The sequence below is a fragment of the Triturus cristatus genome, chromosome 7 (assembly GCF_964204655.1).
Source record: "Triturus cristatus chromosome 7, aTriCri1.1, whole genome shotgun sequence".
In the NCBI taxonomy this organism is placed as follows: Eukaryota; Metazoa; Chordata; class Amphibia; order Caudata; family Salamandridae; genus Triturus; species Triturus cristatus.
In genome coordinates this window covers 1,680,977,375-1,681,005,280 of record NC_140590.1, presented here as the reverse complement: position 1 = coordinate 1,681,005,280, position 27,906 = coordinate 1,680,977,375, and positions in this window count along the sequence as shown.

Sequence of the window (27,906 nt, the reverse complement as noted above, 5' to 3'; positions counted from 1 at the left end):
GGAACCGTTCCGTCATGAGCCACGGTTGCCGTGTGCTCATGACGGAACGGTTCCGTCATGACACGACCGTTGGCGGCCGCTCCGCCTACGCGGCGCTGTTTCCCCGCCTGTGCGGGGGGACAACGCAAATGGGCGGAGTCATGACGGAACCGTTCCGTCATGAGCACAGCTCAACCGTGGCTCATGACGGAGCGGCTCCGTCATGAGCACAGGCCCACCGCGCTGCCCCCCCTGCCCCCCAGCGCTGCAGCGGAATGTCCGCAGCAGCGAAGGGGTTAAACACATGTTTTGGCTATGCCCCACGATACAGTCCTATTGGAGTACAATACACAAGACACTACTGGAATTAACAGGGCTCACTGACATTCACACCTGGGAAGCCAAAGGGATCGGGATATTCCGCAGACAAAAGACCCTTAAAGTTCAGATGTGCTTTTCCTCCCTAGCCCTTCTACTGATGAAGAGAGGGGTCACAATGTACTGGAGAGCCCCAGAAGGACCCCACTGACAGCCTGGACAGGGGCAGTTAGTAAATGGGGCTCGGCAGAGGAGGACACAATCAGGCGGGAGGAGGTACAAGGCGTGCGTAAGAAACATATTTCCACAGAGTGGGCTACACTACTGTATCAATTTCGCCACCACACAGTAAGCACCCAGCAAACGCCACCACAGACAACTACAACTGAAGTCCCAAGCCAAGATATACTAGTCCAGTCCACCTCAAATACTGGTAATACCACAGTTACCTGCAGACACCACCTTAGCACATGACCTGGCAGTACCCCCACGGGACAAAGACACCCATACACAGCGCCTACACTCGCCTGAGCCGCACTTTGGAAAAGCCCTACTCTCCCCCTAAAAAATACATGCAACAACATAATCCTCCCATCAATTGACGCCCATGGATGTAGATGTTCTAACTTACCTCGCTCCAATCATCCTAGGTTCCCACCCTCTGTTCGTTGTCCATGCCAGTAGTTTCACGGACCGGATACCGTTCAAGTTATATAGCTCCTATTATAGCTATATTAAGACACACCACGACACTGCACGGTCATAGCAGGGAGACCAATAGCCAATCCCATTAAATACATATACTGTCACACCCTAGGTTGACCGGCAAACATGTAATATGCAATTATGAGAATTGTGCCAATTGCTATAACGACAACTATGTAAACGGTTGTGAAAAATTCAATAAAAATTGTTTTTTTTTAAAAAATGAGAGCTAGGGCCAGGAGGACCAGGGTCAGGAGGAACACAAGGACCAGTGCTAGCTGACAAGATCCAGGTCTAGTTGGAACAGAGCCTGGAAGAACAGGGTGAGGTGGTCCAGGACAAGCACCAAGAAGAAGTGCAACAGAACAGGAGGACTAGGGGGACCGGGCTAGGAGGACAGGGACCAGGAAGACCCAAACTGTAAAGGTAAAAAGGACTAGTACCATGTGGACAATGACCCAAGAAACAAGAAGGCCTGAGGATGTACAGGAACCAGAACGGGGGGGGGCAGTGCGGGCAGGAACAGGACTAGAAGACCCAGAAACGATCAGACCCTGGACAATGTCCAATACAAAATAAAAACATATCAGGAAGACCAAGAGCACCAGACCTAAAGATCAGAAGGAACAGAACCAGGAGGATATGAAATAGAAGGAATAGGAGGGCCAGGAGAAACAGAAGCAGCAGGACTAGAAGGTTGAAGAGAATGGAGGAAGAAGAGGGTCAAGGCTAGGTGGAGCTGGGTCACAAGTACCAGGATGGCCTGAAGCCCCATGAGGATGGGAATCAAAAAGAAGAAGTTTTGAGGAGGAGTAGGAGAAGAGTCAGAAGAGGAAGGAGGACCATGAGGAAAATGTTGAAGAAGGACAGAAGGACCAGGAGAAAGAGGACAAGAAGCAAGAGACTGTGTGATTCTAGGCCACATGAGTAAGGACTTTGATGTGGGACAGAATGAAGAAATTACTGAAGATAAGGAGCATGTTGCTCTAAGGGGACCTCAAAGATAATCAGTAGAAGTTTTCTACAAGAAGCCCAATGCCCCTTAGTTCTTTACCTTGTTCACAGATTTCATGTTCTGAGACTCAATTGTAGGGTTGATGAACTTTCTGAAAGACAAATTGGTGCCACAGCGTACCCTCATCAGGTTGGTTTTTGTCTGGCACTGTTCCCTCTTCAGAGAGCAGAAAGCGCACATCGGGCAGATCTCCTGATGCTGGCGACCTTCACTGTCACAAACCTGGTAAAGGAACAAATGAGCAATCTGAAACTAAATGTCAATGTTTTCAGGAAGGACTCTAGAAAGTACCCTGGTCCGGATTTCACTTGGGAGCAGCTGCTGCACCTCCCCTTGGATGCACAAAATGAGCAGAGCATAGTCGAGAGGGTAGATTTCCGCTTGATGTAGATTACATTTTGGGGCAGCCCACAGACAGAAAAAAGAGACTAGTCTTTTGCCCATTCTTCAATGGACACACTGGAATGTAGTCTGTGGGATACCCTAGAAAGCAGGAGGAGAGAAAGGACTGGATTTCTTTGTCTGCCCTCTGAATGGACTCTGGGGCATGTCGTGGAAGCAGGGAATACTGGACTGAATTTCAGAATCTTTTGGAAAGGACTCTATTACAGCAATTTAGAGAAGAACTAGAATTAATTTCAGTAAACCCTCAAATGCACTTTACGGGTAGTGAGCCTCCACCCACCCAGATTGGACCCTAGAGTACTCATTCAATGACTGGAAAAGAACAGAAATTGAATCAGGACTCGTGAAATAAAAATGTTCTGAGAGGGTGGATAAAAGGATACCTGGACGTCCTATCTTATAGAAAATCTAGGATATCCAGATAGAGGTATATGAAATATTAGGCCCTCTTCCAGAGATAGATGGTAGGTGAGAATGCTCACCACCTTGACGAAAAACCAGAATATGCCCAAAGACCTAAGGCATGGCAAAAAGTTCAAAGGATTAAATCCGTGCACAGACATGTTTACAAAAGCCATAACTTACACAAAGAGAAGAGAGCAGATTTTTTCAAAGAGAGATGATAGACTGGAGGCAAGTGGGAGAGCAGATACCTCCGCACTTCTGCTTTCTGCAGATGATTGGAAGGAGTAATAACCCCCTCCTCCCAGCACACTTTACCATTTCTCCATATCCTAGGGCCTTGTCCTCAAAATTTTTCCAAGCCTGCACAGCCAAGTCGGAGGTGCAGGACCCCTGTAGCACCTTGGTGCACATCATCGCATTAGTGTCTTCTTTATTCAGTGAGAAGAGGCTGCAGGGATGGTAAAGAGACATTAGTTACCATTCATGTACAGCAGAAGTGGCAGCATGTCAAAAACTTAAGGCACCATTTAGAATTCCTGTGTAATTCAAAAAATTCTAACAGTCCAGCAACAATAGACTATAAGGGCTTGGCCTGCCTCACTGAGTGAAGATAAGGGGAGCGGGTTTCAATGTTGGCCCCTAAATGCCTGTTACACTTGAAGTTAAAGCAGATTGCCCAAGCCTCCCTGAACATGAGAGACTGTGATTGGAGTGGCAGATCCCTGAACCCAAACCACCTTAATATGGATACATTAAACCACTTTTCTCTGCAGTGGATGACATTATGCAAAAGTCTTTAGTATTTCTTCATATCATCGTGAACAGACATATATTTACTAAGATCACCAGATGACTGCATGCCACAAGCCACAGATTTTCCTGGTGCTGGCTTTCCTTTCGAAAATCATTGCTTTCAGGTGTATTACTCCCATTTATAACAATGCCCTGAACCATGCCCATAATTCCGAGAGTACAGTGTTAAATGAGGTAAGCGGAAGGCCAAGATTAGAAACAAAGGGGCAGATTTAGGAAATGTTCATGCAAAGATGTTGCACTGTTGTGTGAACAGGGGAGAGCTGAAAAGCACGATATCTACTAAGATATGGCGGCCTTCAGGGCCGGACTGGCCGTAGCAGGCACTGGGCGTTTCCCCGGTGGGCCGCAAGGGGTGGGGGCCGATTTTGGGCCCCTGGGGGTCCGTTTTTGTTACCAGGGGACCGGCAATATCGGCCCCGGTAACAAAATCGTCCAAAATCAGCCCTACAAACAGCTCGGTCGCACCCCCTCAACCCCCCCAAGGCGCACAGCCGAGCAGTTTGCCAGGGCTGGTTTCGGTTCCCAGTCTGGCCCTGGCGGCCTTCAGCTCTCCCCCCTTGTGCTGGTACACTTGTGGCTGCCTAGCGACAACACAAGCACCTTTACGTCATGCTGCAAGGGTGCCTGCATTACAAGCAAGATTGCTTTTTGTGCAGGAAGGTATACCTTACTGCACAAAAACAACTTAAAGAGTCAGTTTCCTCTTTCTATGAATGATGCAGAATGAAACATATTTCTCCTCGTTATGCCTCTCTGTGGTAGGCATACTGATTTCATGTAATTACAGCTTTAGAAACCTTAGAAATTCCGGAATTGTGTCAAATCCATGGGTGGATGCACGGGAACGCACATGCTCCACTCATTGAACGCCTACTACTAAGAAATGTAACACAACACAGAGCTGATTAAGGCCTATCCAGCACCTGCCACATGTGATGCTCAATGGTCTTGAAGCCTCAGGGTTTGAGGCTAGTTTAACCAAACTGCGTCCTGTAAATATCTTCTAAGCTGCTTCTTGGGACTCCAGCCCAAGAAGACATTGATTTGACCATCTGATGAACAAGCCCTGAAGAGAAACACCTTGATATCAGGTGATGGCACCCAGAGGCACCAATATTCCAAAGGTGTTGTTTGAAGACAATAAATGATTTTGTCTCGAAGAAATCTAAACCTAAAAGAACAAATCCTAATGCACTTTACAGTAAAGTGGGTAAAGAATAGAGGACTGATGTAATTTCATTCTTAAACCTTCCAAGCAGCTTTTTGCATCCAGACAAGTGCTAATATAAGACATATGGAGTTTGACACTGAGATGCAACTGTAAATGGCTAACAGTAAATCCCATTCTCCTGGAATGATGACTAGTCCAACAATGTGACTGAGGTCAATTTTAGCATTACATCCATAACTTGCTTGTTTTCAATGTTGTCATTCCTCTAAACTGCCATCAGTTAATCCAATTCTCAAAGATATTAAGCCTTACCAGCTATTTCCTTTTCTAGGCAGTAACCCCCAAACTGAGTTCAAGAACAGGGCGTATACTGCGCATTGGGCGAAAGGTTCTGGTCTTGCATAAGAGGCAAACTCCTGCAGAAGCCACCTTGCAAGCCAATGGAATGAATACAAAGCTGGAACCTGCCCTCTAAGGAAAATGCAAGTTGGAAGAAGCCACAGATGGAAAAAAACCTCCAGAATTGGCCACAACAACAGCATAGCAGAACCACAAGGAGTAAAAGGGGAGAAGAGACACCAATACATGGAATCAATAGGGCAGAAACGAGAGAACTGGACTAAAATACAGACGAACAGGGCAGCACACTCAATGCTGTTCCTGCAGTGTTTAAATACCCTAACTTAACTGAAAAAGAAGAATAAGAACTGCAGGAAGCAGTTCCATTGTGATGGCTTTAGCTAAACCAACCCAAAACTAAGGAACAGTAGCTACGATGGATTGTCATAAAGACAAGGAAACCCAGCCCATTGTGGTGCTGTAACCTCCTGCCCTATCTTTACCCTTGCAAGGATGCATGGAAATTCCGGGTGCCCCTTGAGCCCCCAGACCAACACTGGACCAAGGACTCACCGCTGAAGATGGGGGAAGACCCATATAGGCACTAAACCTGTCTGCAGCTGTCCGCAAGAGTAACTGTCTTTGAAGACACGCCTGTGGTGCTTATCTAACACTGTTTGGTCAAATCACTGTGTTCTTAGTTGCAGCCTACCTCTTCCAGCTTATTAACAACGTTTATATCAGATACATTGTCCGTATGGGGAGAACACAACAATAGCTTCTTTTGTTTCCTAAGTGCTTTATCACTTGTGCTTCAGCCACCTTCTGTAGGGAGTTAGTAGAGAAGTAACTCTTTCCTTGGACGCTTTCCTTGAACTGGTTGAAGCATCCAAATTTGCTGCTCTACTTGATCACATAATATTCCATTGGAAACTACCTCTGATCAACATCTGAAAATGGCTCTTTCCTTTTACACCTCCATGTTGATCAACCAAAACTTTCCTCCTCCTCAGATTGAAGGTACTCTATGTCTGATTGCGATAATGAAGTAGGTTGAGGAAGACTGTCTGAACTGAGGAACTCAGGAGACATATAATCCCTGCTAGACAGGATAAGGAATAGGCATCCATTCCTGAACAGTAGCGATATGCAGTTTCTTCCTGATCGAAGGCATCTTCATCAGTGGCAGTATAAAGTCTTGGAAATAAGTTGAACACTGACAGTGATCAGAAAGCCTGGCCTTGAAGTAAATCCAGGGCTTTCCATGTGTCCATGTATATAAAAACTTGGGATTGTGTTGCACTTGCACTTTTCTCAGACTCATTCAGCTGCCATGTTGTCGCGGCCACGGAGAGGGAGCATGTCAGGATTGTAGTTGCTGAAACCTGGTGATGTATCAGATTGGCCATAAAAGGCGGCCGATGCGTTGCTGTGCCAATGGCCCACTAAAGGTGCGCCTAAGGTCAGCTCATCTGCACCCGTCTGCACCTGGATGGCACCAGGGGCAAGGAATGCTGCCGGTTTGGATACTACCCTTAAAGATAGCACTCTCACACAGTACTCTCAAATGAAACTATTTGAGTGGCGTCCTAAAGGTAAGATTGAAGAGAGTATCACCCTCAAGTTAGAAAATAAAATAGGAAGTTGGTGCTTTAATTGTACTTGGCATACTAATTTGCCTGATGACATAGGTCTACCTACATCTACTACTAGAGAAGGGGTGGGGGCCACAAGGGAGTTGACATACAGAGGTAGCTTACATGTGCCCTAATCAACGCACGCTTTTTGATCAAACACAAACTTGAAGTCTGTGATTTGATTCAATCTTTGCGTCAAGAAACCTGGGCTAAAGAGGACTCTGGGCCAGATTTGATGGCAGCGGCTCCTCCAGGCTGTGTTATCTCTAGGCTTGACTGCTCATATGAAGGGGTGGCAGGATAGCCACAATATAAATGAACACAATTACCTGTACCCTAGAACCAGTGAACTTTAGCCCGGAAATGCCCGCGATATGGCACAGTTCAGAATAAAAACCAGCACGAAAATCACTTTCTCCGGGCATCTGATCTATCGTCCTCCAGGCTCTCGAACTTACTTTTCCGAGGCCTGAGGTCCAGTCCTGGAACCTTTGTTTGCCAACACTAATTTTAGGATATTGTGTGATTTTCATTTCCAAGACAACTCCTGTAATAAACTGAATGCCTTGCTTGAGCTTATGGCTAACCCTGGACTCACTTAGGTGGTTAAATCTCTCATATTGCTGATCACACTTTGGATACTGTATTCACTAACCATTAGGGCTTGGTTGTTGGGGACATCCTCCCTCTGAGTTGGGCTGATCATCGGGTGGTGACTTTTAGGATTTCAGTGCCCTGCTCTCACGAGAGTACCGCACAGGTGCAGGGTACATCTGTGTCATACAGAATTTGGAGCAGAATTACATCAGCTGACATGGACACACCCCACAAAAAATCCATTTTACAGAATGACCATCTGCAGGAACATACTGCGGAAGATTTTGCAAGGTGGGTCAATTCAGTGGCAGATAAAGTGGCTCCAAAGAAAGCTAAGATTTGCACTAGAACTAAAGTGTCTGCTCATTGGATTTCAGATTAACCTCTTTTTTGTTAATGAAATCAGTTCTGCTAGCAATTCCTTAAATGAACTTTCAAGGTGGTGAAGGAGCTTTCCAACACTCCTGTTCAACAGCAAATGCAGACTTATCATAGTTTTTGTGACAAAGTAGTTGTTTATTTAGGGAAAAAATCCTTAAGTCCGAATTTAACATTAATGAAGCTGGAATTGTCGCCTCAAATGCCATCTCTGACTTTAATTGTCCTGCAGTTTTGTTTGTATTTGCCTCTATCTATAATTTGCAAATGAAAAACTATCTTTTAAACAGGAAATCGGAGTCTCCGGATGATCCTTGCCCCTCCCAGAATTCTGCAACTTGCTCCTGATCGTATTGCTACTCTTCAGCACAATGTCTTCAACCATATAAGAGAACCAGGAGTGTATTCCAGTCTTTGGAAGGAAGCCATAGTCATTCACCTGCAACAGAGAAACCAAACGGGGAATTGGAGGACTTAAAAGCCTTCATCCCATTTCATTGCTGCCCACTCCAGCAAAAATAGTAGAACAGCACATCAAATAGAAGCTAGTTAAATTCATTAAGACTCACAAACTCAGGGATCCGATCCAGAACGGCTTTAGGAGTAGACACAGCACAGAATCTGCACTTGCTGCCACAGCTGATTCCAAACGTGGCCAGGTCAATCAGGGAGGTGCCAACAGCTTGGTGATGCTTTATTTGTCAGCAGCATTCAACACTATATCACCCTTTCGTCTGGTAGAGTGACTCCAGCAGGTTGGTGTGAGGGCTACTGCCTTGGACCTCCTCTGTTCCTTCCTGATGGATAAGGTCCATATAATAAGCTTTAGAGATTACAGAGCAGAGGCCTTTAGGCTCCCATGTGGGGTGCCGCAGGGGTCCACCTCAGTCCCACTCTTTTTAATTTGCACATCTCCGCCCTTGCTGAGCTGGTGCATTCATTCAGATTCCAAGTGTTACCCTATGCAGATGACATACAAATGATAGTCTCCATATCAGACAATCTGCCACTGGTTGTAGAAAAATTCAAACAGATTATGAATGCAATCAGTATCTGATTGAAAGATGACTGTCTAAAACTTAATGCTGAGATCCTGGTGTTCAAGGGCTCAACACTCGGTCTGGTCCGAGCTATGGTGGCTGGAAACCTGTGGCCCTTTACCCATCCCAGTTGAATCAGCGAAAAACTTGGAGGTCATTTTTGACAGTTCACTCAATTTTGACTCACTGGTCAGTCCTACCACCAGTACTTGTGTTTTTCATTATCAGGACTTTGAAGAAAATCTTTTCTTCTTCTACCCCCCAGAACTTCAAGTTGCATTCGTCATTGCCTTGATAACATCACGCTTAGAGTAATGCAATACTCTGTATTTTAATATCAGAAAGGTCCTCGATGAATATGTTTTAGGCGATTAAGAATGCAGCAGCCCACCTTATTTTAAATGTGCCGAAACATCTTTCAGTGAGGAATGGCATTCCCTCCCTTCATTGTCTGCCATTTAGAAAGTGAGTGGTCGGTAAAGCCCTTTTCATGGTATTCGCTGCTTCCAGCTTTCTTATTAAGTATTTGCGATACATACCATAAAATACGAATTCGAGCGGTAGGATGTCGTCAACAAAACCAACTGCATTATCATCCACACTCAAAAACATCATTGAAGAACCAATCAGACAACTTCTTTGTCTAAAATAAGCTTGTCATGTCCATTCCCGTTTAGCTTAGCAACATACTTTATTGTGGTACCGATTATCTTGAGTAAGAAAAAGACCTCAGTAGGCAACATTCGACTCGCAATGAATTAGTAAGCTGTGTAAGGGGTAATGACATAGCAATGGAATAGCTCATCTCCTTCAATCGAAATATGTGGAATCTATTGCCAGATCCATTGACAACGCTCTCAAGGGGGAACAGCAAGGGAAGACGTGGGGGGATGGGGAAGATGCAGAATCTGCAGCCAAGTCAATGGCAGTTTCCATCAGTTGTGCCCGCAGAGGGTCCCATATATCTTGTGGCTGTGAGGTCAGAGGTAATAACTCCGCATAGGTGGTCATTTGGTCTTTGCAGTAAATTAGGTCAAGCAGCCCCTCCTTAAACTTCAGGGCATGCCCTTTCCCCCAACTGCACGCCACTCTGCACTTGACCAACAGCAACCCATGGAACACAAATTTTCTAATAAATCAATGCTTCAACATCCTCAGAATAGCCCAGCAGAGCATTAAGGGGTAAGGTTCAAATGAGAGCCAAGCATTTGGGTCACAGTGTCGGAAATCTCTTCCTAGTAATTCTTAATCACCCTGCACTCCCATGCCCGGTGGAGGAAGTCAGCGCCAGCCATCCCACATCTGTCACATCAGTCATCTGACCTCCGACGGTTTCTATGCAACCTGGGTGGGGTGTAATATGGCCGGTGTAAACATTTTAAATGTAATCGACTAGTAGCTGTAATCTGGCCCGTTTGTTGAAAGCAATAATGCCATTGTGCATCAGCAAGTGGTGCTCTCAGTTGATGATTGATTAAGGCCTATATGATTCACAATTCCAAACTATAACATCACTGTAATCTTTGTTTTTTTCAGTGAATTTCTAAGGTTTTTTAAATGCTAATTCCTACTTATAAGGTCCAAGTAACCTTTGATGTTTTCGATAGATAGATAGATAGATAGATAGATAGATAGATAGATAGATAGATAGATAGATAGATAGATAGATAGATAGATAGATAGATAGATAGATAGATAGATAGATAGATAGATAGATAGATAGATACATACATACATACATACATACATACATACATAAATATATATATAAGCTGTCAACCTTTGTTGGACAGAAGATCCTCTCAAAGAGGCAATCTGCTCAGGGATCAATACTCATGCTCAACAGTTCGGGATACCAGACTCTCCGTGCCAATCTGGAGCAACAAGAATAACTTGGGCCCGGTCATTCCTGATCTTCTTGAGAACTTTGTGCAAGAGTGGTATTGGCGGAAAGGCGTACAGGAGGCCGGAGCTCCTCTCGAGATGAAAAGCGTCCACAAGAGAGGGCCGCCTTAGGAACTCCATTGCGCGAAACTGCTGATATTGGGCATTCCTGGTACTGGCACACAGATCTAACCAATGCTCTCCCTATTCTTGAAAGAGACCTTGCACCGCCCCTGGATGGTGACGATATTCATTATCCACTAGGCATCTTTGGCTAAGTTTGTCTGCCCTGGCGCTCAGATAGTCATCCTGGTGTTAAACCACCAGGGAAATGTCCTGGTGTTCCAGCCATGTCCATAGATCCAGAGCCGCTTGACAAATGGCCCACGATACCACCCAGCCCTGTTTGCTGCAGTACCACACGGCTATGGTGTTGTTCATGAACACCTGCATCAGCCTTCCCTTGATCGAAGGAAGAAAGGCTTTCAATACCATGTAGATTGCCCGAAGCTCCAACAGGTTTATGTGGAGCTTGAACTTCGCCAGAGACCAGAGTTCTCTGATCTCCACCTCTCCCAGATTGCTGTCTCATCTGAGAAGTGTCACTGCAGCCAGCTCTGGTTGGGGAAGAGAAATGGGTTTGTCACTGACCCAATTGCTGTTCATAGCCACTACTGCAGGTCTTCCGTAGTTCCCTCAGAGAGATTTGCCTGAAACTCTGTCCACTGGGACTTCAGGTCCCACTGCAGAGCCCGCATTTGCCAACAGGCACAGGTTACAAGTGGGATGCAGTGACCATGTGGCCCAACAACCTCAGAGTCATTCTCACTGAAATCCAGGATACAGCCCGAAACATCTGTATCATCATAGCCTGAATATACTGGACATGCCACTCGGAAGAATAGGCCCAAAGCTGTACTGTGTCTAGAACAGCTACGATGAAAGGGAGTGTCTAAGAGGGAGTAAAGTGTTACTTCGACACGTTGCTAGTGAACTCCAGCACATGCAGAATGTTTGCTGTAGTCTGCAGGTGATAAACCCACCTTCAACAGCCAATTGTCAAGGTAGGAAAAGACTGGAACCCCTAACATCCACAGATGTGCTGAAACCACCGCCATCAACTAAGTGAACACCTGAGAGGCGCTGGTAAAGCCGAAGGGAAGCACGGCAAACTGAAAGTGATTTTGGCCCACCGTGAAATGCAGGTAATGTTTGAGAGCAGGCAGGATAGGAGTGTGGCAATATGCATCCTGCAAGTCCAATGCTACCATCTAGTCTCCGGGGTCCAGGGCAGACAGAACTTGGGTGAGCATTCTGAATTTCTCCTTTTTAGGTCTCTCCTGGCGAACGCAGCGCGAAGCGCTGCTGTCGCCAGCGAGATCTATTGTTGCTGACTTGCCTCGGAAGTGGGACAGGAGATTGGCACCCGCAGGCTTTGGCGGATGAGTTGGTGCACGCGCACGTACAGCCACGCGGTGTGCACATCTCCTGTCCCCCTTCCGTCCACGCAAGCCAGCTGCATGCAGTAACTGCGCCAACAAACACAACCAGCCGCCCTCAGCCAGTGCACGCATACTCAATCACTGAACAACAAACACACGCACCAGCCCCCACGGTACAACTGAGCCCCACTCACCGGGCTCTTTTGTGGCTGCTACAGGCTCCGTCTCAGGACTCCCCTGGTCTAATCTCCTCTGCCTCACATGACCTGGAACACGCGGGGCTTCCCTCACTCATGGGAGCCCCGCACTTGCATCGGCGGCCTCTGCCGCCACTTCTGACCCGGGGCTTCTCATTACTTCTGCCACCATCGCGGGACTCTCCCTCAGGCATGGGAGCCCCGCGTCACCACTTCTCCTCTCGGCCAGCCACTCCGTGGGCGCGGGCTTCCCGCGGAAGGCGGAAGTCCCGCCCCACGACAGGCATGACGCTGCCTGACTTCCGGTTTTCGCACCGAATCGGGCCGGCGGCGGTGATACCTTCACTCCAGATTCAGCCAGCAGGGTCGGAGCACTGGCGCAGAGAAAGCCCTGTGACAGACTGTAGCATACAACTGGCTTTCCGCAGCCCCGCAGGCCTTTGACAGGCATCAATCAGCCTGCCAGACAATCTGCTGGTTCTCCCAGAGGGCCTGCACGCTCCACTGACTGGCACAGCGTGAGCAATCTTTGTGATCGGTTCACATACATATATTAATGGGACATCGGCCCGGAAAAAAAAAAGATTCGCTATGCCAATAGCTCAAACTTTTTTCACAAGTCATGATTTTTGATTTCACATGGACAGCGGCGCATGATCGCCTAAATGTCAATGCTTGCCTCATTGTGTTCACTATGAATGTGATGCTGTGTGGGCTGTGATACTGACCTTCAGGCACCAAGGTCACCAGAGCCTCAACTGACTAACCTATCCACCACTTTAATTAGTTTCATATTTCACTATACTAATTGAACACTAATTCTTTATGTGTCCCGGAGTCGCGTGTAACTCGCCAAAAAAGCGCTTTGACGCCTTGTCAGGGGTAGTAAGCGCAATATAAATGCAATTACAGCCGGTTACAGAGGTGGACGCTATGTTCAATCAGTTCAGCAGAAGGTCGAGTGAAGGGGCTTACGTCTTCACTTTGTAGTATGTATGTATGCGGTCAGAAACCCCTAGAAAGAACCGCCGCGCTGTGGAAGCAATGGAACGGAAGGGAACGATCCCCGAGTGGGTAAAAAGAGCAGAAGAGAATTATTTCATGTGGCACCTACAAGTAAGTGCATGTGGCTGCCGCACAATATTGTGATGACGTTTCAGCACATTAGCAGCTGCTTTGCTCTAGTTTGCGCAGCTGCCCCAGCTGTTATGTACGACCTCTCAAGGTTTCATTCTTCAAATGTCACTGCTTGTTGCAGCTGAAATGTGGCATCCGTCACCACTGACCACCATTCTGCCACACGACAACCTGCAGCTTCCACCAGCAGTGTCCACCCGCTGTAGCCATCCTACAAGAGGGCTGGTGTCCTATGGACTGTGCAGCTGGGGCACGGTCACCTCTACTTCTTGGAACAAGCAGCTTTGGGCCTGCTCGGACATCTCTATTCAAGAGAGCCAATACCCTTTGCCACATCCAGCAGTGATCTCACCACCGCATCATGTTCAAACCAGGAGCCAGACGTGACGGCATATTAAAAACAAGCATTTGCAATGCAACAGGTCTTGCATTTACGCGAGTTTCAGCTATTGGTATTGTAAATGACAATGGTTTTTATTTCTATTTTGTTTTTTTAAACAAATAAAACGCATTGTTATTTACAATGCCAATAGCTTAAATTTGCGTAAATGCGAGACCTATTGCATTGCAAATGCTTGTTCATGAAGAAATTGAGAAGGCACAGATCTAGGATAGGACGAAGGTCTCCATCCTTTTTGGACACCAGAAAGTAATGGGAACAGTAACCACAACCTACTTCGGATGCCATCACCCTCTTAATGGCTCCTTTAGCCAAGAGAGCCAGCACTTCCAGATGAAGCAAAGAGAGGTGGTATTCTACCAGCCGATCGTATATGTGCGGCATGGGTGGAGGGGTGGTACAAAGGGAATAGAGTAGCCCCTATGGATCATCTGCAAAACCCAATAATCTATTGTTACTGACCTCCAGTTGCACGGCGGGGGAGGGGGGTGGATGGGTGTGTTTTCCAGCATAATATCCACAGGATAACCGGGCATAGTGCCTGCCATGACGCGTTTCGCTCGCATCACGCGAGCTTGTTCACATGACGCGTCTCGTGATTAGGAAGCTCATTCAATTCAAAAAGTGCACTAATGCTCATAGAAATAAATGTGCTAACAATGAAACTGAAAGACAGACTGATGTTAAACTATAAGTTCAACTGTAACAAAAGTTCCATACTATTTCAAAGGGGACCAATAATTAATTTAAATAGTTTTCTGATTTGGGATGAAAAAAACGGAACTACAATTGTGCAACTACAGTACTGGATGAATAATAGTAAAATAATCGCTGATTACTTCGTTACTGATTACCTAGTTAACAGGTCTTCACAGTGCTTAATGATTGCAAAGCAGAGGGATCATTCATACATATAAAGTGCAAGTGCAAGATTAATCATCAGTTCCTGTTTGTACCTCATAATGCCTAGTAAATAAAGTGAAAGTGCAAGATTATTTAAATATCCAAAATTGGATATATCAAATGACATCTACGTAATACAAAAGTACACATAAACAGAAACTTGAATCTTATATATGTAAGACAAATGGTAGATAACAACTATAAACATGATCAAAAATAATATTTAGTATATATACAAAACCTACATTTTAAACTCAATGATTCGGTTGATCAGAAAACTAGCTACAGTCACATTGAATCATGACGGTAACAACCAGTACATGTATTAAAAACGATCCCATAAAAATTGATAATGACAGATATAAAATCTCACTCTTGAAATACATAAAACCAGTCTCATCTAAAATCAATAAAGTGCAGAAGTGCCTACTAAAGATTTATAGTAGGCAGAAAACAAAGTATCAGCGCGTTTTGGCTGCTATAGCTTCTGTCACAATGTCGACATAATTCCTCCACTCCAATTTAGAAAAACATAACTATATCAAACAGAAATGATGGACTCAAAGCAGTCTCAAAGTTTAAGCGCCATCTTAGACTGTGCAACAATGCTTACAGATTTCATGTTGGAATAGAAGTGCACATACGTACAAAATATACATGTTCACAAGGCCCCAGTGGACGAACTTTAAACTCAACATTGACACATGATTCATTGAATCAATTGCATAAGCATGATTAAATCCCAATCAAGAGAAGGCTCTGTGCCATATACAAAATTAAGTGCCATCTTGGAGCGATGTTTAACACCCCTGGCTCTATATGGCAGAATATCCAAATATATTTCATCAGAGATATCAGCGCATAGGAAGTCTCTGTAAGAAAACAAGTTACTTACCTGTAACTTTGATTCTCCAGTATTGGTAACTCTCATAGATTCCCATAGCTTGTATCATTACCCGTCGTCGGAATGGGAGTCACTGGTAAATAAAAAAATACCATCGCAGTAGGTACAAAAAAAGAAAAAAAGCCTAGGCCTCGTCTCATTTTGTAGCATATCCACCTCTTTTTGTAAAAGAGACCAAAACACTGTACAACCAATCAGAACAGCCTCACCCCATAGAACCCTCCTGAGAGAGCCTCAGATTTTAGTAGCCATTGTATAACAGTATAACAGAAGATGCTAGAGGCTGAGCTTTTCCAGGGGAGGAGGGTGGGCGCATGGGAATCTATGAAAGTTACCAATACTGGAGAACCAAAGTTACAGGTAAGTAACTTGTTTCCTTACTCCAGTATTGGAACTTTCATAGATTCCCATAGTTTGTATTAAAATAGCCAGCAGTTAGAAAAAACGCACATTTTGTGTAATATTAAATTGCACAACTTTGCCATGTCTATATCGTCATAAGAAATACAAGTTACCAAAACACCAGTCAGTAAACATCATTAGATACAAAATGTGCAAAACCAATAACAGGAAGGAGGGTTAGAACGGATAGCTCACCGCTTACTGGAAGAGATTCCTCAGGACTGCCTGTCCCACTGCAGCATCACTACGCGTGGAATAGTCCAAGCAGTAATGCCTCATGAAAGTATGGGCACTGCTCCATGTAGCTGCCCTGCAAATGTCTTTGATTGGCACTCCAGCGAAGAGAGCAGCAGAAGAAGAAACGGATCTTGTAGAGTGCACCCGGACCCGCCCTTCTAGGGGTTTACCGGCCGCTTGGTGACAGTACTGGATCGCGCTAGCAATCCATCGTGCAACCCCTTGCTTCGAAAGAGGGAAACCCTTGCGAGGGGCACTGAAACCGACAAAGAGCTGTGTAGATCTTCTGAATTCCTTGGTGCGTTGGAGATAGAATTTTAAACACCTTTGAAAACCAGAGAATGAAGAGACCTTTCTGCTGGAGTTGCAGGTCGAGGAAAAAAGGATTTAAGAATGACTGGCTCATTCAAATGAAAGTCTGAAGGAACTTTCGGGATACATTTTGGATTTGTCCTCAGAATCGGAGTGTCCTTTTTAAACTGTAAGGACGGATCCTTGATAGTGAGAGCGTGTAGTTCACCTACCCTCCTGGCTGATGTTAAAGCGAGAAGGAGGGCCACTTTCCATAAGAGGAATTTAAGGTCCGCCCTATGAATTGGCTCAAATGGCAGTCGCATGAGTTGGGTAAGAACTAAGTTGAGTTGCCACATAGGTGGTGGAGGTTTAACTGGTGGGAAAACTCTAAAAAGTCCTTTTAAAAATTGTTTCACGATTCTTGCCGACCAGAAGGAAGGGCCAGAAGATGTCCGTCTGAATCTAGAAATAGCTACCAGGTGCACTTTGATAGAGGAATGAGCGAGCCCTGAGTTACAATGTATGGCAAGATTTGATGAGGAGCGGAAGAGTAAGGATGAATGTTCTCTTGGCGGCACCACTGGCAGAAACGCTTCCATTTCAAGCGATAGGTCTTATTCGCACTTGGTGCGCGGGCCTGAGCTAGCACATCTCTACGTTCTGGTGGGATATTTAGGTTTTGAAATTCTCTGTGCTCAGGAGCCACGTTGTTAATGGAAGCGAGCTTGGATCCGGATGTACCACTTGGCCCTGGGACATCGTCAATAGAGAGGGAATTGGACGCAGATGAATTGGACGAATCAGAGAGAGCAGGAGACGCTCTGTAAACCAAAACTGGTGGGGCTACGCCGGGGCCACCAGAATCATCCTGCAGGGTTCCGCTTTGAGCTTCTTGAGTAGTCTTGGAATTAGTGGAATTGGAGGAAAAGCGTAAACAAAGGAGCCTGACCAGGCCATCGAAAGCGCATTCCCCAATGATCCCTGATGGTGTTCCCTGCTTGCGTAGAGTCGCCATTTCTTGTTCTCTGGAGTGGCAAACAGGTCTATGGACGGAGTGCCCCAGAGATTGAAAATTCTTTCCAGAGTGCGCTGGTCCAATTCCCACTGGTGGCTCACAGATTTGAGACGACTTAGCGTATCTGCCGTCTTGCTGAGGGTGCCCGGAAGATGCTCCGTCGAAAGAGGGATCTGATGTTGTATAATCCACTCCCAAAGCTCTTGAGCTTCCTTGGATAGCAGACGAGACCTTGTACCACCCTGCTTGTTCACATAATGCATGGCCGTCGTGTTGTCGGTACGGACCAGGACGGTGGATCTTCGGATTCCTGGAAGGAAAGCCTGTAAAGCCAGACGAATGGCTCTGAGCTCCAACAGGTTGAAGTGGAGAAGGCGTTGCTCGGGCTGCCAGCGGCCGCTCACCTGAAGGTCTTGTAAGACTGCTCCCCAGCCTTCTAGAGTGGCGTCTGTTGTAAGTATTAGAGGAGCTGGAGTGACTGTGAAGGTGAGACCCTGAGAGATATCGTCTCTGATCGTCCACCAGGTGGCCGCCTCTTTCATAAGCTGATTTATCACTATTTTGTCGTCAAAAGAGCCCTCTGCTTGGCGCCATTGCAAATCCAATTTCTCTTGGAGCGGGCGCATTCGTAGCCTGCAATGCGGAATTAAGGGAATGCAGGATGAGATCGATCCTAGAAGAGACTTGTAAAGGCGAACAGACAGAGACCATCTTGTTTGTAACCAACGGGCGGAGGTTATCAGCTTTTTCTGCCTTTCTTCTGATGGAAACTATTTGCAACAAGTTGTGTCCAGAATAGCACCTAGAAACTTGGCCATCCTGGACGGGCAGAGGACTGACTTTTCCTTGCTGAGCTGAAGTCCCAGGAGACTGAAGAGTTGAGTGCATCTTTCGACTGCTTCTGATGCTGCTTGATAAGACGGTGCTTTCACCAACCAGTCATCCAGGTAAGGAAAAACCTGTAGAGTCTGTTTTCTGAGAAACGCTGCAACTGGGGCTAAGACCTTCGTGAATATCCGCAGAGCGGATCTGAGTCCGAAAGGCAGGACCTTGAATTGGAAGTGGCTCTTGGCTACTGTAAAGCGTAAAAACTTCCTGTGGGCCGGGTGGATGGGAACATGGAAGTATGTGTCCTCGAGATCCATGGTGGCCATGTAATCCCCTGGATTGAGGAGCCGCAAAATGTCCTGTAGAGATACTATCCGAAAAGAGAGCTTTATGAGATAGGCCTTTAGCTCCCTCAGGTCTAAAATCAGGCGCCATTTTTCTACGGTCTTGGGAACGAGAAAGAACCGGAAATAGAATCCCTTGCCTCGCTGAGATAGAGGCACCGGCTCTATCGCTCCTTTGAGAAGTAGGTGGAGGGCTTCTAGACGTAGAAGGTGTAGATGTTTGAATTCGGTGGCGCGAGGGGCTCTGGATGGTGGGTGGTGTTGAAACTCCAGTGTATGGCCTGACAAGACGATATTGAGGACCCACCGGTCTGATGTTATAAGTTGCCAGTCGTGGAAGTATTGTGATATCCTGCCCCCCCACTGGTGTAACAGGGGACGAAGGAAGAGTAGGAAGAGCCGGAAAGTCGCTACTGGCGCTTAGAGGAATCCCTCCTCTGGCGCCCTTGTCATCCTCTAAAGGATGGTCGAGAGAAAGACGACGATTGGCCTTAACGTTGTGAATATTGAGGCCTGTAAGAATGAGAGGGCTGCGAATAGGAGGAATAGCGCTGTTGTTGGTATCCACTCCTGTATGAAGAAAAACCTCATCCTCTCGCTCCATGGAAAGGAACCTTGCGGAATTGCAGAGTCCCAAGGGACTTTGCAGTCTCCATGTCCTTCTTTATATCCTGCAGCGCCTCGTCAATGTGCTTTCAAAATAGCATCTCCCCATCGAACGGTAGATCCAGGATCTTGTTTTTGACTTCCAGACGAAACCAGGTGGCCCGAAGCCAGCCTTGCCGCCGAAAGACTGCTGCTCCTGCGAGAGAGCGGAAAGCTGTAGTAGCAATGTCCATTGCACAATCAATTATTTCAGAGGATGAACGTTCTCCCTCTTGCAAGATTTTCTTGGCTTCAGCCTTCGATTCCTCGGGTAGCTGGTCTAAATATGGGAATAGATCACACCGCATCTGGCGATCATATCGTCCAAGAATAGCCAATGCATTGGCCGCTCTGACCAGGAGGCTGGACATAGAAGAAAACCTCTTCCCAACATTATCTAGTCGTCTTCCTTCTTTATCCGGGGGTGTGGTAAGAGATGCCACCAGATTCTTTGATTTTCCTTGGGCCGCTTGTGAAATTACAGTGTCCGGTTTCGGCTGGCTGATCAGACAAGCAGGGCTATCCTCTGGAGCTTTGTATTTCTTCTCCAGTTGAGGAAGAACAGGCATGACAGATGCTGGCGACTTCATTAACTTTATCCCCTCATCTCAGACATGGCCCACTATTGGGCTAGATCAAACAGACTTCCTGTAAGGTTCTTTGAATTCATATAAGAAACATTCCGATTGTACCGATGGAATGGGCAGATCGAAACGTTTTGAAGCTCTTTCCATTAAATTGTGAAATCCTCCGATATCCGCTGGAGGAGAATCTGCCAGATCAGGAGATGGAGAAGCGGGATCCGGAATAATGTAATCATCCCATTCCCTATCCGGGTCTGGGACTGATACAGTGCGCTGGTCATCGTCCGATGAGTCATCCTGAACAGTGACCACATTCTGTTGCGCTTCTGTTAGCTCCGGTACCAGAGATTGAGGAAGAGGAGGTGCAACTGGACAAGGAGATTGAGTCGGAGGTAGAGGTGGAGGCACTTGTCCTGTATCTTGGCCGTAAGACTGAGTCGGAAATCTCTTTCTGTTGTCCGAAAGTATGAATTGGAGGTCGGTAATGAGTGAGGACGGCATGCAGACCATTTCCTGTTGATACTGATCTTGGGTCCTAGATTGCGGCAGATATTACTGTTGTTCCATATAATAGTCCTCAGAGTCTGAGTCCTGATACTTTACATGCAATTGGGATGGACTATTTGCATCCCCGTAAGGACCGTCGTCATCCTCTGAAAACTCCTCTTCCAAAAGGAGTGCAGGAGGCAGTGGTGTTACATTCCTTGGAGAAGTCATTTATGGGGTAATGTGACGTCTTCTTATTGAGACTGCCACTTTTTGTATCGTCGACGAGGTCGTCGAAGTCACCGGCGACGAAGTTTGGACCGTCGACGACGAAAAGGCCACCGTCGACGGAACCATCGTCGAGACCGTCGTCACTATGTGACTGGAAGCTATTGACGTCGACGTGGTCGCCGTCGACACCATCATCGTCGTCATCCTCGTCGACGTGGAATTAGTCATCGTAGGCGTCGACGATATGTTAAAAGGTACCTCAGTTTGTGGCTTCGTCGTCGTCGAAGTTGTCGTCGACAAAGTCAATGGAGATGCTGAAGCTCTCGTCGACGAGCCAGTCGATGAAGCCGCCGTCGACGCCGGTTGAATTTTCGAAGCTGCCGTCGACGGAACTGATGTCATCGTCGTCGACGAACAAACTTTCCTGTCAGCTTTTCCCTCGGGTGGGACAGAGGCTGTTTTTTTGAAAAGTTTCTGTTTCTAAGAGGGCGGAGGTGAAACAGAAGACCCATGGCTCGTCTTCTTACCAGATGACCCCTCAGAAACCAGTCCTTCCATCTCCTTTACACCTCAGTGAGGAGATTTGATGGGACTACGCCTGTCAGACCTATCAGAGGTCTTTTGTAAGGCTTTGGCAGGGGGGTCTGAAGAAGTTGAAGGTGAAGACCTACCCCTTTTCTGTGATCTCCTCGAAGATGTCGCAGAGGAGGCTTGATCACTGTCACTTGAAACAGGGTCTTTCCGTGACTTCAATTTTTGCAGCCAGGTGAGCAGACGTCCCTCACGGTCCTTCAAGGTTTTTGTAGAGAAGGTTCTACAAATCTTGCAGTCAGTAGCCTTGTGGTCCGGGTACAAACAATAAATACAGTCTTTATGTTTGTCCTCCACATAAAGCCTCTTTTTAGAGCAGGTGGCACAAGCCTTGAATAAAGCCTTCTTTTCCTTATCAGACATAATGAAGATTTTGAAGTTGAAGAAATGAAGAAAACTGAGCAGAGCTCAGTGGAGACTCCCTTGCACAACGTGCGGTAGAAAATCTCAGGCCCGAGGCTCTCTCTATGGGGTGAGGCTGTTCTGATTGGTTGTTCAGTGTTTTGGTCTCTTTTACAAAAAGCGGTGCATATGCTACAAAATGAGATGAGGCCTAGGCCTTTTTTATTTTTTTCTACCTACTGCTATGGTATTTTTTTATTTACCGGGGACTCCCATTCCGACGACGGGGAATGATACAAGCTATGGGAATCTATGAAAGTTCCAATACTGGAGTAAATAGATGATTGCATTCTGTGCCCCAGTGGGCTAACTTTTATACCTTCTTACTTATTATAGGCACAGAGCCACAGAATACTTCCAAAATAAAGTGGAGAATACTTGAAAAACAGTTAATTCTGTTGAACGACATGGTGCCCCAGAGGACAAATCTCCTCATTAATTGATACCACTTCTCATCACAGTATAGTGCTGTCTGACAGCTACTCCAACTGCTTACCTAGAATTAAAATAAAAACATATATGTGAAGATTGATAGAGTGAAGTAAATCACATTAAAAAACAATGCAAGTATCAAAAGGCAGCATTACAAGTGAGTATACATTTCTTTGTTGATGTTTAGTCCATTAGGTTCCATTGTATCTATTCTCAAGATGTACCTTGATTCTAGCTTCCCGAGTGATTTCTCTCTGTCTCCTCCCCGGTTGTCTTAGGTGTAAGTCTATTGCATTATATGTGAGTAAGCTAGAATCTCTGTTATGGACCTTTTTACAGTATTGTGCAATGGGATAGCTTTCATCCTGATTTTTAATTTAATCTTGATTTTGATTATATCCAATGTAGATGGGATTTATTCATGTTTTTACACACATTGAAATTGTGCAATTGTTTTAAAACACAGCTAGATACAGGGAACCCAGGCAAGGATAGTTGTAAACACCCTTACAGTAATCTCAAGGTCTCCGACCTTGATGTGACAAGAGATATAATACAATTGGAGAATGAGAATAAAACAGAGGCATTGAATTTGACAGATATTGAATTACTGAGAGAAATGCGAGTGAGAGGGAAAGAAGGTGGTGACACTGCATATAAACCAAAATCCAAGTTTATACCCTAAACACTGCATGATACCATCAACTTGTTTTCAGAAACAGTAGGTAATGAGTTGCAAAGAATAAGATTGAGAATTAACCGTAAGAAACAGGCCATATCTCCAAAAGAAGAAAAGTTTAGAAGAGTGATGGATAAATGGATTCAGAATGATGAATGTATCATAAGAGGCTCCGACAAAGGAAGTAACGTGGTTGTGTCTCCAAAGACCATGTATTTTGAGGAAGCTTATTCCCAACTGAACAATAATACATGTTATATGAGAATCACAAGAGGAGCTTATGTGGCTACTAATGATTAATTCTTCAAATAATTGCATTGTTGGCATGAAGCATAGCTACTGAATGCAGATAAATTCAATTTTGTAAAGGTGACCTATGCAAAGTTACAGATTTTTTTATTTAATTCTGAATATCCACAAGAACTGAGACAAGCCTCCAGGTAGGTCTATCATAGCTGCCATAGACAGTTTATTTGAGAATGTATCTAAATATGTTGACCATTTCTTGCAATCTTTGGAGATGAACCTCCGCTCCTATATCAAGGAAAGCCTCTGATTTTTTTAAACATATATTTGATGTACAGTGGGAGGATGATTATTTAATGATGTGTTTGGGTGTGACTTTTGTTATACACTAGCATTTTTTACAATTATGGTATCAGAGCAGTGAAACATTTTCTGAGGTCTAGACCTATCAAATTCTGTGCCTATTGTGAGACTGCTATTGAGCATGATTAACTAGTGTCTGACATGTAACATCTTCATTTTCAATAATGAGCTGTTCCAACAGCTAAGAGGGACAGCAATGGGCACCTGCTTGGCCCCCAGCTACGCTAATTTGCGTTTGGGCTGGTGAGAGAAGGAGGAGCTCAATGGTGCTGCTATGCAAGAATGGTACCACCACATTACTATGTGAGTTAAAAACATCGATGATGTGTTCATATTGAGCAAGGGGGACATAAAGTCAGCCAACAAATGTGTTGATTTTATTAATAAGAATGATTTCAACTTTCCGTTTACCAGTAGAATCAGTAACACAACTCTAGACTTGCTGGATGTTAAATTGGAAATTATTGATTCCAAATTAACCACAAAAGTATATAGACAAGGCACAGCTGGTAACTCCACACTCCATGCTACCTCACCCCCTGCCACTGAAGAACAGCATATCCTACGGTGAGCTTATGTGCCCTAAATGCATATACAGCTCCAAAGAAGTGTGCGATACAGAACAGGCAGAAATGATGAGCAGATTGAGAGCTGGGGGATATTTCTGAAAGCATACTGTTCTCGGCTAAGAACAGAATATCCACATGCAAAAGAGAAACAGTACTATTCCACCGTCGAGCTGCACAGTACAATGAGGGATGAGTGTGCAGGCTTATAACCACATACAATAGTCAACACGATTGCAAAGAACCATACAGAAACATTGGCACCTCATACGTGATGACCCTACCATTGGGCATGAAGTAGGGGGGGAAACATCTTATCACACATAGAGAAAGGCTTGTTTACTGCTAGACTAACTAGTCAAACATTTAGACAAATCCAAGCAAGATAATTGGTTTTAACCCCATTGAGGCTTTACTAAATGCAGTAAATGCAAAACCTATGAACATGGCATTAACATTACGAATTCGAAAGGAAAGATAACTATCCAAAATGCACTAAAGTGCAAGACAGATAGGCCCTCCACTAATTATGCCCAAAAACATAAATAGCCAGCACTATATTGCCGGTGCACAAGCATATTTGACAGCACTTAAGGGCTTAGGATGAAAGCTATTCCACAGCGCAACACTTTAAGAAGGTCCATAATGGAGATCCTAGCCTACTAACATATAATGCTATAGACTGTATACTGTATAACCAAAACAGCCAGGGGAGGAGACAGAGAGAAATCACTCAGGAAGTTAGAATCAAGGTACATGTTGAGAATAGATACAAAGGAGCCTAATGGACTGAACATAGACAGGGAAATGTATACTCACCTATAATGCTGCCTTTTGATACTTGCAATGTTTTTAAATTTGATTCACTTCACTTTAGCAAACTTCAAAATATATGTTTTCAATTTTAATTCTAGGAAAGCAGACAGCACTATATAGTGATGAGAAGTGGCATAAATTAATGAGGAGATTTGACTTCTCGGGCACCATGTCATTCAGTAGAATGAACTGTTTTTCAAGTATTCCCTTGCCAGCACACACACTTTTCTGTGTGTGTGTATATATATATATACATATACATATATATGTATATATATATGTATGTATATATATATATATATATATATATATATATATATATTATATATATATATATATATATATATATATATATATATATATATATATATATATATATATATCATACCACAGTTTGCTTCAGCAAATGAGGGCGCACTCGGGACACAGACGATTTGTGAAAATCTTTATCGACCATCAAGTGGCAAAGGGCACCTTGTCATTATCGTCCGCCTGACGCGTTTCGGAAACCATTCCTTCTTCATAGGCTTTGCTCAAGTTCATCGCACCACTGTTGACGCACCTTAATTTGAATAGTTGCCCTCCAATGGGCTGCTCGTATGAGTGTCCTACTCCCTGCTGGGATATGTAGTTCGTCAAAAACAGCTTGCATTTTACCCAAATGGGATTGAGCCAAAAAACATCCACACGGCCCACAAATGAGCCGCAAAGTGCACGTTCCACTTGTCATCCAAAGGAACTGTCTCCCCACTCAGAGCTCGGCACAATTCCGAACCCCATGTCCCCTTCAGATTCTCGGGGCGGTGCTGCCCTCCATGGCCTGGAGCCGCCATGAATACATCATACCACAGTTTGCTTCAGCAAATGAGGGCGCACTCGGGAGACAGACGATTTGTGAAAATCTTTATCGACCATCAAGTGGCAAAGGGCACCTTGTCATTATCGTCCGCCTGACGCGTTTCGGAAACCATTCCTTCTTCATAGGCTTTGCTCAAGTTCATCGCACCACTGTTGACGCACCTTAATTTGAATAGTTGCCCTCCAATGGGCTGCTCGTATGAGTGTCCTACTCCCTGCTGGGATATGTAGTTCGTCAAAAACAGCTTGCATTTTACCCAAATGGGATTGAGCCAAAAAACATCCACACGGCCCACAAATGAGCCGCAAAGTGCACGTTCCACTTGTCATCCAAAGGAACTGTCTCCCCACTCAGAGCTCGGCACAATTCCGAACCCCATGTCCCCTTCAGATTCTCGGGGCGGTGCTGCCCTCCATGGCCTGGAGCCGCCATGAATACATCATACCACAGTTTGCTTCAGCAAATGAGGGCGCACTCGGGAGACAGACGATTTGTGAAAATCTTTATCGACCATCAAGTGGCAAAGGGCACCTTGTCATTATCGTCCGCCTGACGCGTTTCGGAAACCATTCCTTCTTCATAGGCTTTGCTCAAGTTCATCGCACCACTGTTGACGCACCTTAATTTGAATAGTTGCCCTCCAATGGGCTGCTCGTATGAGTGTCCTACTCCCTGCTGGGATATGTAGTTCGTCAAAAACAGCTTGCATTTTACCCAAATGGGATTGAGCCAAAAAACATCCACACGGCCCACAAATGAGCCGCAAAGTGCACGTTCCACTTGTCATCCAAAGGAACTGTCTCCCCACTCAGAGCTCGGCACAATTCCGAACCCCATGTCCCCTTCAGATTCTCGGGGCGGTGCTGCCCTCCATGGCCTGGAGCCGCCATGAATATATCATACCACAGTTTGCTTCAGCAAATGAGGGCGCACTCGGGAGACAGACGATTTGTGAAAATCTTTATCGACCATCAAGTGGCAAAGGGCACCTTGTCATTATCGTCCGCCTGACGCGTTTCGGAAACCATTCCTTCTTCATAGGCTTTGCTCAAGTTCATCGCACCACTGTTGACGCACCTTAATTTGAATAGTTGCCCTCCAATGGGCTGCTCGTATGAGTGTCCTACTCCCTGCTGGGATATGTAGTTCGTCAAAAACAGCTTGCATTTTACCCAAATGGGATTGAGCCAAAAAACATCCACACGGCCCACAAATGAGCCGCAAAGTGCACGTTCCACTTGTCATCCAAAGGAACTGTCTCCCCACTCAGAGCTCGGCACAATTCCGAACCCCATGTCCCCTTCAGATTCTCGGGGCGGTGCTGCCCTCCATGGCCTGGAGCCGCCATGAATACATCATACCACAGTTTGCTTCAGCAAATGAGGGCGCACTCGGGAGACAGACGAGTAGGACACTCATACGAGCAGCCCATTGGAGGGCAACTATTCAAATTAAGGTGCGTCAACAGTGGTGCGATGAACTTGAGCAAAGCCTATGAAGAAGGAATGGTTTCCGAAACGCGTCAGGCGGACGATAATGACAAGATGCCCTTTGCCACTTGATGGTCGATAAAGATTTTCACAAATCGTCTGTCTCCCGAGTGCGCCCTCATTTGCTGAAGCAAACTGTGGTATGATATATTCATGGCGGCTCCAGGCCATGGAGGGCAGCACCGCCCGGAGAATCTGAAGGGGACATGGGGTTCGGAATTGTGCCGAGCTCTGAGTGGGGAGACAGTTCCTTTGGATGACAAGTGGAACGTGCACTTTGCGGCTCATTTGTGGGCCGTGTGGATGTTTTTTGGCTCAATCCCATTTGGGTAAAATGCAAGCTGTTTTTGACGAACTACATATCCCAGCAGGGAGTAGGACACTCATACGAGCAGCCCATTGGAGGGCAACTATTCAAATTAAGGTGCGTCAACAGTGGTGCGATGAACTTGAGCAAAGCCTATGAAGAAGGAATGGTTTCCGAAACGCGTCAGGCGGACGATAATGACAAGGTGCCCTTTGCCACTTGATGGTCGATAAAGATTTTCACAAATCGTCTGTCTCCCGAGTGCGCCCTCATTTGCTGAAGCAAACTGTGGTATGATGTATTCATGGCGGCTCCAGGCCATGGAGGGCAGCACCGCCCCGAGAATCTGAAGGGGACATGGGGTTCGGAATTGTGCCGAGCTCTGAGTGGGGAGACAGTTCCTTTGGATGACAAGTG